The 17854-nt window shown below is 44.3% G+C and overlaps 1 long non-coding RNA gene across 1 annotated transcript in view; it reads left to right on the top strand.

The window, feature by feature from the left end:
• The first annotated feature begins 926 nt into the window (after positions 1-926).
• LOC128322268 (uncharacterized) overlaps positions 927-17854 on the top strand; it is a 56443-nt gene continuing 39515 nt past the window's right edge. Inside the window, exon 1 of the long non-coding RNA XR_008305639.1 lies at positions 927-1072. This is a non-coding gene — a long non-coding RNA (uncharacterized LOC128322268). The remainder of the gene's footprint in view (positions 1073-17854) is intronic.

Raw genomic sequence — 17854 nt, 5'->3', positions numbered from 1 at the left:
TGCAGGGAGAGAGGCTTGCCATGTTGCAAGGTAGAAGGGCAGGTAGGGAAAGAGAGAGAGAAAAGGAAGTTAGTCCCTGAGATTAGCAATCTACATATCAAAGGGATAGCATCAGAGCAGTGGAGAAGGGATGACCAATGTCTTGACCCTCTAGCCCTCTGACTTACTAGTCTGTCCTCCACTGTCTAAGAGAAAGAGACAGCGCAAAGTCCTTTAACATCCAACAGTGCAGACAGACATTATCATCAGCCACGAGCAGGAAACAGAGCAGTTCTCTCATATCTTAAAAACTTGATGAACAGTGGTGCCTTCTTCCCTGCTGGAGGAGAGAGAAAACCTGCCCTGCATTTGAGATGAAGCAAGAGTAACATAAGACACCCCTATCTAGACTGTGGGATGCAAAGGGAACCTCTCTCATGAAAGCAGCATGTGTCCCAGTATATTAGGGATGTGCCTGAACCACAGTTCAAACACATTTTCAGAGTGGCGAGGGGGAGCTTGCAGGAAGAGGTGAGCAGGTCCTTACCTGCTGTCCGCCATCCCATGAAGTTTCCTGCGCTTGGGCCAAGTACCCCCCCACACACACAGCACATCATGCTGACCATGCAAATGGCACCTGCACATGTGCAGATGCCATGTGCATGCTGGTGCCTCACGGGAGTACTTGGGCCAAGCACCGCCCCAGCAGGAAGCTGCATAGGGTGGCAGAGAACAGGTAAGATCCTCTTTCTTAAAGCTCCCCTGTCCCAAAGGGTGCTCAAACCCCACTTTGAACCACAGTTCGGCCACGTCCGTACAGTAAATCTCTCTCCTTCCGGAAGGCAGCATCAGCATGAGGTCACAATGACCAGTCTATCACTGAAACAAGCAGTATCACCATGAGGTCAGAGAGGCCAGTCTTTCTCCTTCAGCCAGCATCATGTTGTTAAATCTCTCTCTTACACACTCACTGAGGCAGACAGAGCAAGGGACATGTGATGAGAGTCTCCTTTTCTCTCCAGAAAAGGGCAGCAGTGTGTGGGCAGAAGAACAGCAGGCACAGAGAGGAGGCAAGTCCCCACTTCTACTTGTAGTAAGTACCCCAGGGTTAGAGTTGCTATATTCTGGCTTAACTTTTCCTTTCCCTTTTTTAAATGAAAGCTGAAATCTGGGTGAATCTGGGTGGGCTAAGCAATCTGGATGAGATGCTTAAAATCCGGGTGTTCCTGGCTGAAACCCGGAAATTCAGGGGGCATGGCAACTCTACCCAGAGTGGCCTGGTACCAGACGAGGTAGAGATAATGGACCTGGGCAACAAAATATTGGTGGCACCCCAGGTGAAGCAGGGCAATCGGCAGCAGCTTGCAGAACCTGCCAGTCTGATAGAGAAACTGACAGACTACTGTGCATGAAGAGGTGAGAGGAAGATGAGTAGGGGCTGCAACAAGCACTGGGTGAGACATTCCAATCCCAAAAAGTCCACTGATATTTTCAGCTGTTTTAGGGGGAGTCGACAAGGCAGAGAAAATTTTGGGAGGACTCCAGAAGGTTCCTCCTGAAATTTGCCCGGGGGCGGGGGTCTGCATCAGGGAGATGGAGTGTGTCTTTGTTTTGGTCCTCCATGTGGCCCTCTGTGCATTCACACTAACTGGAGTTGTATCTGCACTGCTGACACTCTGGGAACTTCTTTAGCTTCTCAAAACACTCCACAGTGTTCCCTTCACAGGTCCAGCGTGACCATTCGGGAAAGGTATGAAAAAGGATGCTGGACTAGATGGGCCTTGGGCCTGATCCATCAGGGCTGTTCTTATGTGGTTAGAGTGCCATGTCCTCCATTCCTTTCCTGCTGCCATGATAGCAGCACCAGGGAAACGTAGCATCGTTTGAAGACTCATTTTCTCTAGGAAAGAAAACAGCAAGAACAGCTGATGTTATACTTTAGCTTTTTTCTAAAGTTTTGTAAAGCTTGTGTCATTTAGCTCTTATGGACTTTTTAAAAAGACCATTAAGAGATTACCTCTGTGTAAGGCAAAGATCCCCTCTGCAGATGGTCACAATTTCTGCTGATTCTGCCTGGGGAAAGACCACAGAGCCAGTTTGTGTTAAAAAAAAAAAAGAAATGGTTTGCATTTTTCTAATCAAACTCAAAGAAGCAGAGTTGTGGTTGCAAACTGCTTTTTATACAGCCTAGTGCTCTGTCCCACTTCTACATCAGGCTTGAGACTGACACAGCAATACTCCCAAGATGTATTTTACAGAATTGTGTTGTTGTATATGTTATTGTTTGTAAGCCGCCCTGAGTCCTATGGGAGTAGGGCGACATATAAATCTAACTAACTAAATAAATAAATAACCAAATAACTAAATAAATAATACTGTCATCGAAACCATCTGTGGCAAGACCTTCAACATTAATGTATGTAGTTCATCCTCAACATTACCAAGTTATATATGGAAACTCAGCCCAAGATTGGCTAAGCCCAGCTAAAATGTTAAAAAGGGATATGACAGAGTTGCAAGATCATGAGTCCTCAATGACAATGCAGTCCAGTGGAGAGACATGATGGAGAGCTCGATGCCTAGCAAATGGCCTCATGTCTGTGATGTGACTCACAAAAACGCTGAACAGGAAACACTCTTCAAAATCTCATCATTTGTTGGTGTCAACACTGATGTCAGTGGCCCTACCCACTTTGAAACTTTGCATCTGTCAAACTTGTGTATGCCTTCCATATCAGCAGGGACAGCACCATCAACATCTTTACCACTGTCGTTACTTCCTATGCCACAGCCTAAGTTACTTTCTTCTGCACAACCCAAAGAAGAGGTTCACATTCCTAAAATGCTCTAAGGCCATTCACATGACCAGCCACAGAAGGGTAGGAGCAAGAAAACCCAAGTAGTGAGGCTTATGTGGAGCCACGGGACCTACTCATATGCTGCTGTTCCAGAGCAAGGCTACTCTGTTCTTATACCTAAGCTTTAACTAAGTTAAGAGGGGCAAGCATCATCTTACCTCAACAGCCCCAATCGTGCTGTGTGCGCAATCTGGGCTGTTTGCAGCAGCTCCTGGCAGCCCGGCTGGCTCTGCACCACAGAGTGTACCTATAGAGCACCCAGGAAGATGGGAGCTGCTGCATTGATGCAGGCAACCTCTCAACTGCCTGCAAAATGCATTGTGGGATACTTGAGGACTCCCTCCTCCAGATCCCTATTGTAGTCAGCTCTGCCACACTGACTGTTTGGGCACGCAGTGTGGAGGAGCGTGAGTGAGCCCCTACTAATGTGGGAGAAGGTAGATATACTCCTGCCTTCCTCCCCCCCCCCCCCGGCCAGGCCTCCCTAGCCAGCAGAGATTTTGGTCATGTGAATGACCTTAAAAAAAGATTCAAGCAAGAAACACTGCTGCATGGTGCCATTCCCTGTCTCAGGAAAGCCCCTCCAGGACCAATTTTGGGGAAACTCCAGGACAAACTTCAAGGTTCCCACCAATTGATTGATTGATCTATCCTATTTCTATAACACCTGACATGTGCATCTCTAGGCTCAAGTGCATCTTTTTCTTCTGTACACCTCAAAGAAGAGGTTCACAAAATCTTCTCACCCATTTTTGCCTGCTCAGAATTCTTCCCCCCACAAGAGAAAAGGTGGGGGGGGGGCTCCACTAAGCAATTCGTAGGAGGTATCTGATGCCACTTTAGCTAAACTGTAGGCGGCTCCACATTGGATAGCACTTTGCCAAGGCCCCCCCAGATTTTGGATCTTGTCCTGTTCATTCTGCTTGCCAGTTGCAGTGACTGGTGGTTCTTCACACACCTTTCTGTACCTGAAGAGAACTCTAAATTCCAGGAGCATTTCCAGATGGGACTTTAGGCTTGGAATGGAGGGTGTGTGTTCAAACATTGGCCAGATTCGTGCCAAAATTTGTGCGAGATATTGGGGAGCACTTCACACACTATTCAGGTTTTTCATTGTGCATTAGAGCCTAGCCCAATTTATGCTGGGGTAAACAAATCCATATTTGCATCGGGGGGTTTTGGACAAATTCAAACTCGCAGTAAAGACTTGCAGAAAACCTGCGGTAAAGTCTGCTGTATCGGAAAGCTTGAGGTAACTCACTCATCTAGGTCCTCAGGCTTCAAGGCTCCTGGTTAAAGCCTCAGAGTCCTGACAATCTGGTATATGTGGATTCTTTTTCTTCCAGCAGCACTACTCTGTATTTTTTGTAGGTATAAGCCCAGTATAAGCAACTTCAGAAATGTTTGGCTGTTGCCTACAGCAAGCTAGGCAATCAAAACAATCCAAAATCCAATAAATTCTCTGCTTCACTTCAATCAATCTTTATTCTCTCTGTGCTACCATTTATCAACACGATCTGCAGATTTGGCATCTCCCTCTGTATTGCCTTTTGTCTCTCTTCTTCTCTGAGCTCCTCTTGATTGCGATTAAACACTAATTAGTTCTTCAAGTGTTTTTTAATAGACCATTGCAACATTGCACTGAGAAAAGGATGTAGGGCAGAATATGTATTTTGATGGGCACCACTGATTGGAATAATGCCGGATGATGTAATATCCATTCCAAATGAAAACTGCTCTTGAAAACAGCTGTATTATTCAATATTTTAATGTGAATTTCACTCATCAGAAACACAGATTATTTTAGGCAAAGTTTTACAACACACATCCCAACTGAGACATTTTGTATGGCATCATTCACACTAAAGGCCAATTCATACTTAAACAGGAGCTAGTCTCCGAGTAGGAGTATACACATTTACCAAAATATCTGAAGTGAGGTGCAACTATTTTTGCTCCAAGAGTATACTAATCAAACACTTATTGCATACACATGTGCTCACACACACCAGCCCAGCTAAGGGACTTACACATGTTTATTCTAGCTGCATAACAAATTGTGCATGCAAACCTGTGCTGAACACAGGCGCCTATCAATCAGCTATTCAAGAGGGGAGCAGAATAGCTTCAATCCTCCCTTTTCACCAAGCAGTTGACTGGTGTGACTGCTGATTTTCTGAAAAGGCTCGAGCCTTTTCATTTGCACAGCTGGACTGAAGCCACATTTTGGTGATGCTCTGATTTGAATGGCAAAATGGTCTAGTTTGAGTTGCTTTCTTGTCCTGCCTACTCAATTCCTGTGTGATTTTTTAAAAGTAAATAATTTTAAGAGAGACTGATTTTCACAATTTAATCTTGATCAGTGGCGCTCCCCCCTGGACTTTGGGGCTGAGGTCCAGGGCCTCTACACCCTCTGGGGCCCCCCAAATCCTCTTTGGTCTGTCCTGGTGGTGTGGTCAACACTGGCCCGCACTGCACCAGGTGATCAAGTATGAGTATGACCTGTACCGGGTGCTTTAGAGACAGAGAGGGGAGTGGGGAGAGAAATATGTGGGATGGGAATATGTTAGGTTGTGTGTTGAAATGTTTCTGCTAATGCATATTTGCATAAATTTTCCTGTTTTATATTCTTACAATCTTGTGAGTTCAGTTGCTGTTTGTGCCCTCAGGTTTGTCACAGTATGGGATGCTCAACTTGCAGCGGAGGGTGGGAGGGCATCCAGCAAGGGGGGGGCCGCCAATGGCCTTTAGGTCCAGGCTCCAAAATTACCTAAGTGCACCTCTGATCTTAATTATATGTGTGAATTGGCCCTCATATCTTGCAGAATATTGCTCTGTCCCTCTCACTCCTAACATATGAAATGGCACCCTGGATGCCACTGATTCTGTGATATGCTGAAGGCTTTGAACCATGCATGACAAAACGTAGAGGTCTACAGAAATACAAATCTCCCTAGTCTTTGCTCAAACTGAAACCTTCAAAATCTAGGGATGCCACAAAAACCATCGAAGTTGTGGCCCTGGAAAAATTACAAGTGTTGCGACACTCTGGAACTTCCCCAGTCTATACTAGCCCCCAGTGTGCCCTTGAGCTTGATTCTACAATCCAATCTGGAGATTGGTGGACTAGGATTAGGTGATCCAGACATCTGCCAATGGTGGTTTTAACATAACTTATTACCATTGATTTTCATGTGACTAATACCACAAATATACCACAAATATACCACAAAAATAAGGTCTCAATACGAATTAAAATATGTTTAAAAGATAATGACCAATATTCCATGCAATCTAATCTCAGCGTTGGGAAGCCTCTGGGGCTACTGCACACATTAAAGGCAACCCTGGGGCTGTTGTGAATCTCCTTAAAAGAGCACCGGGAATTTTCTTGCTTCATGTTACTTCCATCGTAGAAGTAGCATGCAACAAGTGCCCGTTTGTTCTTTTAAGGAGATCTGCAATGCAACATGCACAGCAGCTGTAGCAATTCGTTAATGCTGAGGTAGACTGTGCAGAATGTCAGCCAATGTAAAACATTGTAAATTATTCCATAAACCATGCAAGTAAAAAACAAACAAACACCAAGTTACATGGTTTATGTCAGTGCCTGGCAGCGTCAGATGTAAATGGTATGGTCAAAACAGGCCAGTGATAACATTTTGGATAAGGCGGACGATGTTCCAAAGGGCACGAGGCAGATAACATAGTCTAAGGAAAGGGCTGCTCAACTTTGGCCCTCCTGCAGATGTTGGCCTACAACTCCCATAATCCCTGGCAATTGGCCACTGTGGCTGGGGATTGTGGAAGTTGTAATCCCAAAACAGCTGGGGGGCCAACACTGAGCAGGCCTGGTCTAAGGCAAGCTGGTAGACAGGTTCCGGGGCAGATGGGCAGGGCAAGGCACATGATTAACACCTTCATCTGTAGACAAAAAACCTCAGACAGGAGATCCATGGCCAGAGGAGTTATTATATAGGACCAGCATGATCTACAGGTGAAACTCGAAAAATTAGAATATCGTGCAAAAGTTCATTAATTTCAGTAATGCAAATTAAAAGGTGAAACTGATATATGAGATAGACACATTACATGCAAAGCGAGATAAGTCAAGCCTTAATTTGTTATAATTGTGATGATCATGGCGTACAGCTCATGAGAACCCCAAATCCACAATCCCAGAAAATTAGAATATTGTGAAAAGGTTCAACAGTCTAGGCTCCAGGTGTCCCACTCCAATCAGCTAATCAATCCATAACACCTGCAAAGGGTTCCTGAGCCTTTAAATGGTCTCTCAGTCTGGTTCATTAGGAATCACAATCATGGGAAAGACTGCTGACTTGACAGTTGTGCAGAAAACCATCATTGACACCCTCCATAAGGAGGGAAAGCCTCAAAAGGTAATTGCAAAAGAAGTTGGATGTTCCCAAAGTGCTGTATCAAAGCACATTAATAGAAAGTTATGTGGAAGGGGAAAGTGTGGAAGAAAAAGGTGCACAAGCAGCAGGGATGACCGCAGCCTGGAGAGGATTGTCAGGAAAAGGCCATTCAAAAGTGTTGGGGACTTTCACAAGGAGTGGACTGAGGCTGGAGTTAGTGCATCAAGAGCCACCACACACAGACGGATCCTGGACATGGGCTTCAAATGTCATATTCCTCTTGTCAAGCCGCTCCTGAACAACAAACAACGTCAGAAGCGTCTTACCTGGGCTCAAGAAAAAAAGAACTGGTCTGTTGCTCAGTGGTCCAAAGTCCTCTTTTCTGATGAGAGCAACTTTTGCATCTCATTTGGAAACCAAGGACCCAGAGTCTGGAGGAAGAATGGAGAGGCACACAATGCAAGATGCTTGAAGTCCAGTGTGAAGTTTCCACAGTCTGTGTTGATTTGGGGAGCCATGTCATCTGCTGGTGTTGGTCCACTGTGCTTCATTAAGTCCAGGGTCAACGCAGCCGTCTATCAGGAGGTTTTGGAGCACTTCATGCTTCCTTCCGCAGACGAGCTGTATGGGGATGCTGACTTCATTTTCCAGCAGGACCTGGCACCTGCCCACACTGCCAAAAGTACCAAAACCTGGTTCAATGACCATGGGATTACTGTGCTTGATTGGCCAGCAAACTCGCCTGACCTGAACCCCATAGAGAATCTATGGGGCATTGCCAAGAGAAGGATGAGAGACATGAGACCAAACAATGCAGAAGAGCTGAAGGCCGCTATTGAAGCATCCTGGTCTTCCATAACACCTCAGCATTGCCACAGGCTGATAGCATCCATGCCACGCCACACTGAGGCAGTAATCGCTGCAAAAGGGGCCCAAACCAAGTACTGAATACATATGCATGCTTATACTTTTCAGAGGTCCGATATTGTTCTATTTACAATCCTTGTTTTATTGGTTCCATGTAATATTCTAATTTTCTGGGATTGTGGATTTGGGGTTCTCATGAGCTGTACGCCATGATCATCACAATTATAACAAATTAAGGCTTGACTTATCTCGCTTTGCATGTAATGCGTCTATCTCATATATCAGTTTCACCTTTTAATTTGCATTACTGAAATTAATGAACCTTTGCACGATATTCTAATTTTTCGAGTTTCACCTGTATTTGCTCTTCAGGTCTACCCAGGCTTGCTGACTACCATTACCCTTCCATCACTATCAAAGAGGCTTGATGAAGCAGCAAAGCTTTGTCAAGCTCTTCCCTGTGAACTGCCCTGGGGGTGCATAGGTTAAGGTATCTAAGCCCTGCTGCCAGAGCTCCCAGTTTGAGATCTCTGCTGCCTTACAAGATGGCAGCAATCTTGTAAGATGGTAGTAGCAACCATCTTGTAAGGCAGGAAAAACCTCTTGTATGTATACGTGTTTTACATACACTTTTACAGGAAAACCTCAACTCAGGAAAACCTCCTGTATGTAAAATGACTTTTACCTGATGGTGAAAAGAAACAGAGGAGTGCCTTGAACAGATGAGCACTTAAAAGCAGTTTAACTAAAACTACGAATTACTACTTAGAAAGTAGAAAGTTTTAATAACATGTTAGTAAAGGTAACTAGAACTATTTTTGTAAATATAGATATAGTGAATATATGAGAATGAATTTACACTTTTTACTCAGACTGTGCAAATTGTTCTACACACAGCTGCAGAGCATCAAAACAGCCATGTAAACAGTCAACTCCATACAGGCCTTCCCATTCCTTTGGCAAACTACACTCTTCTGGGCCAGGCTGAACTGCTAGCATGTTCTGAATGTACTCAGCCTCCTTAGAAATACTGCATACTGAGCAAGTTCCTAACACATGGAGGCAAGAACAGAGGACAAGTTACCACACCCTCTGCTGGTAATTTGCCGGCATGCCTGTATTCTATTGGTGTTTCTGTCTGCATTTATATAGAATTTTCAGTATGATAATAAATAATCCATTTCCCCCCCAAGTAAATGAAAGTAACTTTTATTAGTAGTAGTTACAGTTGCTAAACACCAACAAAAGTAGTTTAACAACATAGGTTTTTTAAACTAATTTTCATAAAGTAGCTGTTATTTTTATTCAGCTACAAAAAGGTAACTTGATTACTTGTAGTTCAGCTACTGCTGACCACTACTGGCTTGATGGATTTCTCTGAGATGGGAATTCAGAAGGCTGGGGGTTACCATAAAAAAGTCCACTTCATATCCCAATCCATCTCATTACTGAGAAAGTAGTAACATAGTGAAAGGTCTGTACTAGAGGAGTGTGGAAGAATATAAGGGGACGGATATTCCCTATGGATATGCAAATCACACACAGCACTGCCAAAATCATTCTTTTTCTTTTTGAATATAGAAGCATATCTATTTTATTAAAGTTGTTCAAGGTGCAGCAAAATTGGAATACAGCTCAAATGCATTATATCTCAAATGCAATTTTCTTTTTAACTGCTGTTTGTGAACTTAAGTAGCACAAAATATAGTACTACCACAAAATACTTAATACATTTATCCCTAGAAATCCAGCATGTGCATCTTATTTAAAACAAACATTTAAAATCCTTTTGTATAGTTTTGTTTGCATGGATTGGTGCTGACCCTGAAGTTTAGAGAAATGGCACTTCCATTAATAATATAACACAGAAGCAAAAAGCACATTAATTACATTTGCAAACCACAATAAGTAGGCAATAATTGCCAGCATTAGGGAGAATAGAGAAGGAAAATAAACAAACTTGAAGAAGCAAGAAACATCAACAGGAATTTAAAGAATTAATCTACCTGAAAATTTGCTAGCTTATTGTAGGTTTCAAATCTGTCCCTCCTTCCCCATGAGAGTCTTATATAATTATATTATATTAATATTAGACATGGCAATATGCAAAAAGCATTGATGCTTTTGAACTTTGGTGTTGGAGAAGACTTTTGAGGATACCATGGACAGCCAGGAAAACAAACAAATGGATCATAGAACACATCAATCCAGAATTTCCACTCGAGGCACAAATGACCAGGCTCAAACTATCATACTTCAGACACATTATGCAAAGATCCAGCTCCCTTAAGAAGTCCATAATGCTGGGGAAAGTTGAAGGAAAGAGAAGAGGACGACCAGCAGCAAGGTGGATAGAGTCGATTACGACAGCAATGAATGCACCACTGAGAGTACCCAAGACCAACTGTTCTAATCTAGGGTACAGTCATTCAGCATATCTAGTTTTGTATAAGGGCATTATAATGTTAGCAGTTTTATTTTCAACCCACTTCCTAATGATCCCTAGCATGGAATTGGCCTTTTTCACAGCTGCCACACATTGAGTCGACACTTTCAACAAGCTGTCCACCACGACCCCAAATTCCCTCTACTGGTCAGTCACCGACAGCTCAGATCCCATCAACGTATACTTGAAGTTGGGGGTCTTCATCCTAATGCGCATCACTTTACACTTGCCAACACTGAACCGCATTTGCCATTTTGTCACCCACTCCCCCAGTTTGGAGAGATCCTTTTGGAGCTCCTCACAATCCATTTTGGATTTCACTACCCGAAAGCATCATCTGCAAATTTGGCCACCTCACTGCTTACCCTACTTCTACTGTAGATCATTTATGAATAAATTAAAAAGCACTGGTCCCAGTACAGATCCCTGGGGGACCCCACTTCTTAGTTCCCTCCATTGTGAAAACTCTCCATTTATACTTACCCTCTGTTTCCTGTCCTTCAACCAGTTAGCAATCCACACATGTACTTGTCCCCTTATCCCATGACTGCTAAGTTTCCTCAGGAGTCTTTAATGAGGAACTTTGTCAAAAGCTTTTTGAAAGTCCAGGTATACTATGTCAACCAGATCACCTTTATCCACACACCTGCTGACACTCCTAAAGAACTCCAAAAGGTTAGTGAGGCAAGATTTACCTTTCTGGAAGACATGCTGGTTCTCCCCCAGCAGGGCCTCTTCTTCTATAAGCTTAACAATTTTATCCTTGAGAATACTTTCCATCAGTATGCCTGGAACAGACGTTAAGCTAACTGGCCTGTAATTTCCTGGATTGTCCCTAAATCCCGTTTTGAAAATCGGTGTTACATTTGCTACTTTCCTGTCCTCCGGTACAGAGCCTGATTGTAGGGATAAGTTATATATTTTTGCAAGGAGGATGGGAATTTCACATTTGAGTTATTTAAGGACTCTTGGATGGGCCCCGTCTGGCGCTGGTGATTTGCTAGTTTTTAATTTTTCTTAATCATCTTTTGTCATTTCTATGTGACTCAGTTCTTTAGCCTCCTTCCCTGAAAAGCCTGATTCAGGAACAGGTATATGCTCAGTATCCTCAGCCGTGAAGGCAGATGCAGAGAACTCATTTAGCTTCCCTGCAACCTCCATATCCTCATTAATAATCCCTTTCACTCCATCATTGCCTAATGGTCCAACCACCTCCCTGGCAGGTTTCCTGCTTCTGATGTATTTAAAGAAATTTTTGTTGTCGCCTTTGATGCTTTTAACTAAATGTTCTTCAAACTCTCTTTTAGCCTCCCTTATTGTCACCTTGCATTTCTTTTGCCAGAGTTTGTGTTCCTTACTGTTCTCTTCATTTGGACAGGCTTTCCAATTTCTGAAGGAAGTCTTCTTCCCCTTTAGAGCTTTCGTGACTTTACGCGTTAGCCATGATGGCACCCTCCTGGTCTTGCTGGTACCTTTTCTCTTTTTGGGAATATATTCTAACTGGGCTTCTAGTATTGTGGTAAACTCCATGCATTCTGGAGTGAAGTGACTCCTGATTTTCCCTTTGAGTTTCCCTCCACCCACAACCAAATTCCTTATTTTGGAGAATTTTCCTCTTCTGAAATTCAAAGTGTCTGTGTTAGACTGCCTTGGTGATTCTCTCCCCACATGTATGCTGAATTTGATCGCTTAATGGTCACTGTTCCCTAAAGGGTCCACAACACTGACATCACACACCAGGTCCTGGGTGCCACTCAGGATTAAGTCCAAGGTCGCCTTCTCTTTGGTTGGTTCCAAGACCAACTGTTCTAAGCTGCAATCATTCAGCGTATCTAGAAATTTGACCTCTTTGTCATGACCTGACTGTGAATTTCCCCAGTCTATATGTGGATAATTGAAGTCACCCATTATTACTGCTCTGCCTCTCCTTGATGCCTCCCTGATTTCCTCCTGCAACTCCAAGTTACTGTCAGCATTTTGATCCGGATGTCAATAGCACGTCCCCAGTAGCACATTTCCTTTCAGGCCTTGTATTGTCACCCACAGGGTTTCTGTGGAGGACTCCATTACTCCTAGGTTTTTTAGCTTGTTAGATTCTATCCCCTCTTTAACATACAGTGCTACTCCACCCCCAAGGCACCCCTCCCTGTCCTTTCTATAGAGTTTATATCCAGGGATAACAGTCTCCCACTGGTTCTCACTGTTCCACCATGTTTCTGTTATGCCCACTATATCTATTTCTGCATTAGCAACCAAGCACTCCACCTCGCCCATCTTGGCTCAGAGCCTTCTGGAATTGGCATATAAGCACCTATACACTGAATTTCTTGCCTGGTGTCTGCTATCTTTCTTTTGACTCTTTGACCAGCTGGACAGCCTTCTGTCTGCTCTTTATGTGGCTCTGCTCTCGCCCCTTCTGTATTATCCCAATCTTTTGCACCCTCGCACTTTAAAGGATGGCTTTTGCCGAACCAGATACTGCCTAGCTCCTGTCGGCTATTCTCCAGGTATCATTTTAAAAGCTGCTCTGCAACCTTTTTGATTTTAAGCATCAGCAGTCTTGTTCCATCTTGATTCAAGTGGAGCCCGTCCTTTTTGTACAGGCTTTGCTTGCCCCAAAATGTATCCCAGTGCCTAACAAATCTAAACCCCTCCTCCCGGCACCAACATCTCATCCATGCATTGAAACCCCTCAGCTCTGCCTGTCTCACTGTACCTGCATGTGGAACAGGTAGCATTTCTGAGAATGCTACCTTGGGGATCCTGGACTTCAATACGCTACCTATCAGCCTAAATTTGGCTTCCAGGACCTACTGACTACATTTTCCCACATGGTTGGTGCCGAGGTACACCACTACAGCTGTCTCCTCCCCAGCACTGCCTAAGAGCCTATCTAGACACTGCATGATGTCCGCAGTCTTCATACCAGGCAGGCAAGTCACTGTGCGGTCAACGCATGGGTCACAAACCCATCTCTCTATACCTCTAATGATCAAATCACCCACTACAAGGAGGCCCCCACCCCCCAGTATCTGGGGGTGTATCTTCTGGGGGTGTATACTTGGGGTGTATCTCCACAGAGTATCTCCTGTGCGGGAGGATATTGGCTTATCTTACAGGCAAGGGGTCCCTTCTAAAGGAGCATTTGCCTCTTCCGCAGACCAATGTCCTCCTTCCCCGAGACCTTCATTCTTTCTGATAGCAGAGGAGCTATCAGCCCTGGAGTGGGATGCCTCTACCATATCACTGAAGATCTCTTCCACATACCTCTCTGTCTCTCGGAGCTTCTCCAGATCTTCCACTTTGGTCTCGAGGGAATGAACTTGTTCCCTGAGAGCCTGGAGCTCCTTGTACCAAGCATACACCTATGACTTCTGCCCATGGAGCAAATAGTCATACATGTGGCACTCTGTGCAATACACTGGGAAGTGCCCCCTCCCCTGCTTATCTTCTATCATCATACTGGTTTAGTTGGCTGCTTACAATATTTAAAGATAGTTTATTAGAAGGATAAGTCTCAGCTGTAGTGGTCAGCTATTTAACTATTTATGTATTCAACTAGTATGATTATAATATCTTATAATATAAGATGATCAGTAATTATATGAGGAAGGGATTTGTACTTACCTTCTCTTCTCCACCGGGCTCCTTGTGATCACAGGGGCTTGTTCCAGGCTCCCCTGCAAACTTCCCGCTAAACCCCCGCACAACTCTAGTGTCCTATTTGCTATCCCTGTTGTCTATGCTCTCAGGCCTTCACCTCTTATGTAGAGAGTAGGCTTCAAACTGGGACACAGGATGTTGCTCAAAGGAATGTGGAGCCTCTCACAGTCCTAGCTGACTCTACTCCCTCCAGGCAGGGACAAACAAAAACACAGGAGTTTGCTAGCCCTGGCAAACAACACACAGAGAGAGACTAGGACCCATCTCTTAAAGAGAAACAAGACCCTCAGTATCTCCTCTCCTCGTGTTAGTTAATTGGGGGGGGGGGGGGCCTAGATGTTCTGTTTAGAAAAGCTTGCTCACTTCCTGAAGTGAACTCCTGCCTGTGAGCCTCCAGTGGCATCTGGTGGACCACTGTGTTTAGCAGGATGCTAGACTAGATGGGCCTGATCCAGCAGAGCTGTTCTTATGCTCTCAAACATCTCCCTCTGCTGTCTTGGCTGCTAGTGGAAAGGAGCCTCATCCCATCTCAAAAACAGGCAGAGTAGGAAAGGAGAGGGTGGCAGCATAGCTCAGTGTTGGAGCACCCATTCTGCATGCAGAATGCCTAAGGTCAAGTTCCCAGCATCTCCAGGCAGGGCTGGCTAGATAAAACCCTTTCTGAAACCCTGAAAAGCTGCTGATGACAATGCTGAGCTAGATGCACCAATAGTCTGACACAGTCTAAGGCAGCATTCTGTCATGATTAGATGAATGTTCCACGGATGCAGGGAGGAGTGGGGTTGTACCCTTGATCTCCACACATTCAGCTGTGCATTAAACAGGGCCCTGTGCAAGCAGGATCCCTGATAATGTAAGTCGCATGGGGTTACAGCTGAACACCATCTAGAAATCAGAGTGGAGCCTGCCACTGGGACCGTGATTCCCTCTCATTCACGATTTTGCTTATTACTTGCGATTTTACAAGCCTTAGGTATAGCCTTCTACAGGAACTGATGTTATTCCCATTTTACTGAGCCCCTCATGTTTTTCAAACCTAAAAGACCACAGCGTTATTATGAAGTTCTGAATGTTTAGACCCCCTCCTGTCCTTTGCTCCCTGCTTCTTCTTCAATAGTCCAAGTAAGTAAGTGGAACAAGTAAGTGCTCTCTTTGCCAAATATGTCATCACATTAAGAAACCCATGTCGCTGATTAGGATGGATGCCAGCATTTATCTCCTGTTGACAGCCCAGACAAAAGGGAGATAAGTGACGCTTTTGAAATTGCAAAGAGACCTTTCAGCTTTAACGACTCTGACAGCTATCCTCTCACCTCCATAGGCTACACTTGCCATCATGATAATTAGATTTTGCAAGCCATTGTTGCTTCCTATATTTACACTGTAGTCTTCCCACCATGTTTGTAGATTTCATCTGGTTTAGTCAAGATAACAGTAACTACCTACCTCTCAAAATGTCAGCAAACAGTAGCACGTACCATTTGCAAACGGCCTTTCTTTCTTTCATGTTTACAGTGGCTATGCTTTTGGCAGGCTGAAATAAATACGGTTGCTTTGTTACTTCAAAGAGGCAGGCTTCCTTTTTGCTAGGCCCATTGGGATCCACCCAGTGTAAAGAGACTGAATTCAAAAGCACAGGGAGGGAGAAATCACAAGCCACAAGAAGCCAAGAGATGGTTCTGAATGTGAATAATGGAGGTGTAATTCAAGTTCCAATGCTGCCCCCATGCAGGAAAGAACTTCAGGACAGGCTTGTGTAAACTCAAAGTGACAATTTCAAGCAATTTGGCTTAGGCTACAGGGACCTGTTTTGAATGGTAGCTTGAGAAAATAGTTCAGTGCACTGAGCAGTGTTGACCCAGAGAAGCTGTGTGAAAATGTGGATGTTGTGCCTAAAGAAGTGAATAAGGAAGGATAAGACTCATCCCTCAGAGGCATGTAAACTTGGTTTACAGACATGTTTGAAATGGGATTATGGACAAATTTATACCACAGATTTCAACTGGTTTAACAGTTATTCCCTCTTCCCAGGGAATCCTGGGCACTGTAGTTCTGGGAATGAAGCAAGGGATTGTTAACATAGGATTCACAGCAGCCTCACCAAATGCTCTTTGAAGCTTTGGGGAGAAGCTGTGACATAATTTGTAGTAAAAATATGCCTTGTGTATCTGCTCGTTCCTTCCCAGGGTTAGAGCAATGAAGAGAAAGGTCTTCAATCTAGCATGCATTCATTTTCAGTAGCATTTGCATGCAGGCAGTGACAGACTGCCCACTTCACAAGAGGGCCCTAATGGTGATGTGTCTAGTTGGATTCCTCCGTGATGACACACCATGTAGTCCAACAAGAGAAGCCCCTCAGCTGAATGCAATAGATCTCTAGAAGGTTGCAAATAATAAGCTTATGCACCACCAAAAATGTCAGCTTCTGACCCAACTACTTGACTGGTGGTGGTACTGTCAGGAGGGGCCATGTCAACACCTTCCAATTCTCATTCATGTAGGAGATCTGACAACTGTTGGATCCTCCCCACTTGCTGCTGCTTCCTCCTCCTTTCCCCTTCCTTCTTCCCCTCCATTCCGCGCCCCAAATCTCACCCATTCCAGAATGGAGAACACAGTCTGTAACTTGGTGGAGGCATGGAACAGGCTGCACTGCTTCTTTGCTCCTGTTGTACGCACACAGGGAGATACCTTCTGCAGTGTGGCAAACTGAGAAGGAAGGAGGCAGCCGGGTGGGACAAGAAGTAGGCAAGGGGAGTGAGAACAAGCTGCACCTGTGACTCATTTTCTCCCCCCACTGCTCCTCCCCAGCCAGCTGCCACTGAAGAATGTACTGGTGATTAATGGCTTTAAAAACTGGAAGAGAGTGTTGGATTTCTTTACAGAGCTTGAAAAGGTTTATCATCAAAATGGGCCCCAGACCTTTTAAGTACCTAGCAGTGCCCCAATTATTCCTGTTCTAAAACAAACTGTCATTTTATAAATGGAAGCTGTCATTCTATCACAAATTTAAAAGCTATTTTAAAAAACCAAAACCCTAGGTGGAGCAAAACAGTGCTGTAGGGTGGGTGGTGCACTCACTCACTGCCTCCAACTTAGCTACAGGTCAGCATAGACCCTTCTTTCTGTTGTCTCCTATATATTGTTACTTTAACTCAGATATATATCATTAACCTCTTTCATGTAGGCTTAAATCCCTTCTTATGTTTGAGGTGCAAGAACTATCTTGGATGGACTATTGTAAAAACATCCAGCAAAACATAGGCATCTTGAAAAACACTGGGTCTCTGGCACAAAGGTCATCATTTTGAGGCCTAGCTTAATCAAAATGAAGGAAATGGAAAAAGGAGTGATTTTACTTCAAAATACACAATGCTGTGAATTGCATGGGTGCTTCTGGAATTGGAAGTTCTGGTAGCCTCAGAAAAAATAAGCATTCTTAAAGCACCTGCACCATTCACAAGATCTAGAAGCAAAGTTAAAGGAAAGAAATCCCTTTAAGGCAACTCACTCTCTGTGTGTGCTCTCTCTGGAGATGGAGATGAAGCTACTCAGCCTGTCCCCTGACTAGTGCCCAGAATAGAAAATCGCAGATGTTCTTGACTACAACTCCCAGCATCCTCAGCCAAAGCCCACTGCAGCTAAGGATTCTGGGAGCTGTA

Source organism: Hemicordylus capensis, chromosome 4 (genome assembly GCF_027244095.1).
Source record: "Hemicordylus capensis ecotype Gifberg chromosome 4, rHemCap1.1.pri, whole genome shotgun sequence".
Taxonomy (NCBI): Eukaryota; Metazoa; Chordata; class Lepidosauria; order Squamata; family Cordylidae; genus Hemicordylus; species Hemicordylus capensis.
Note: the sequence above shows the minus strand (reverse complement) of the source record. Positions and strands in the feature narration are given on the sequence as shown.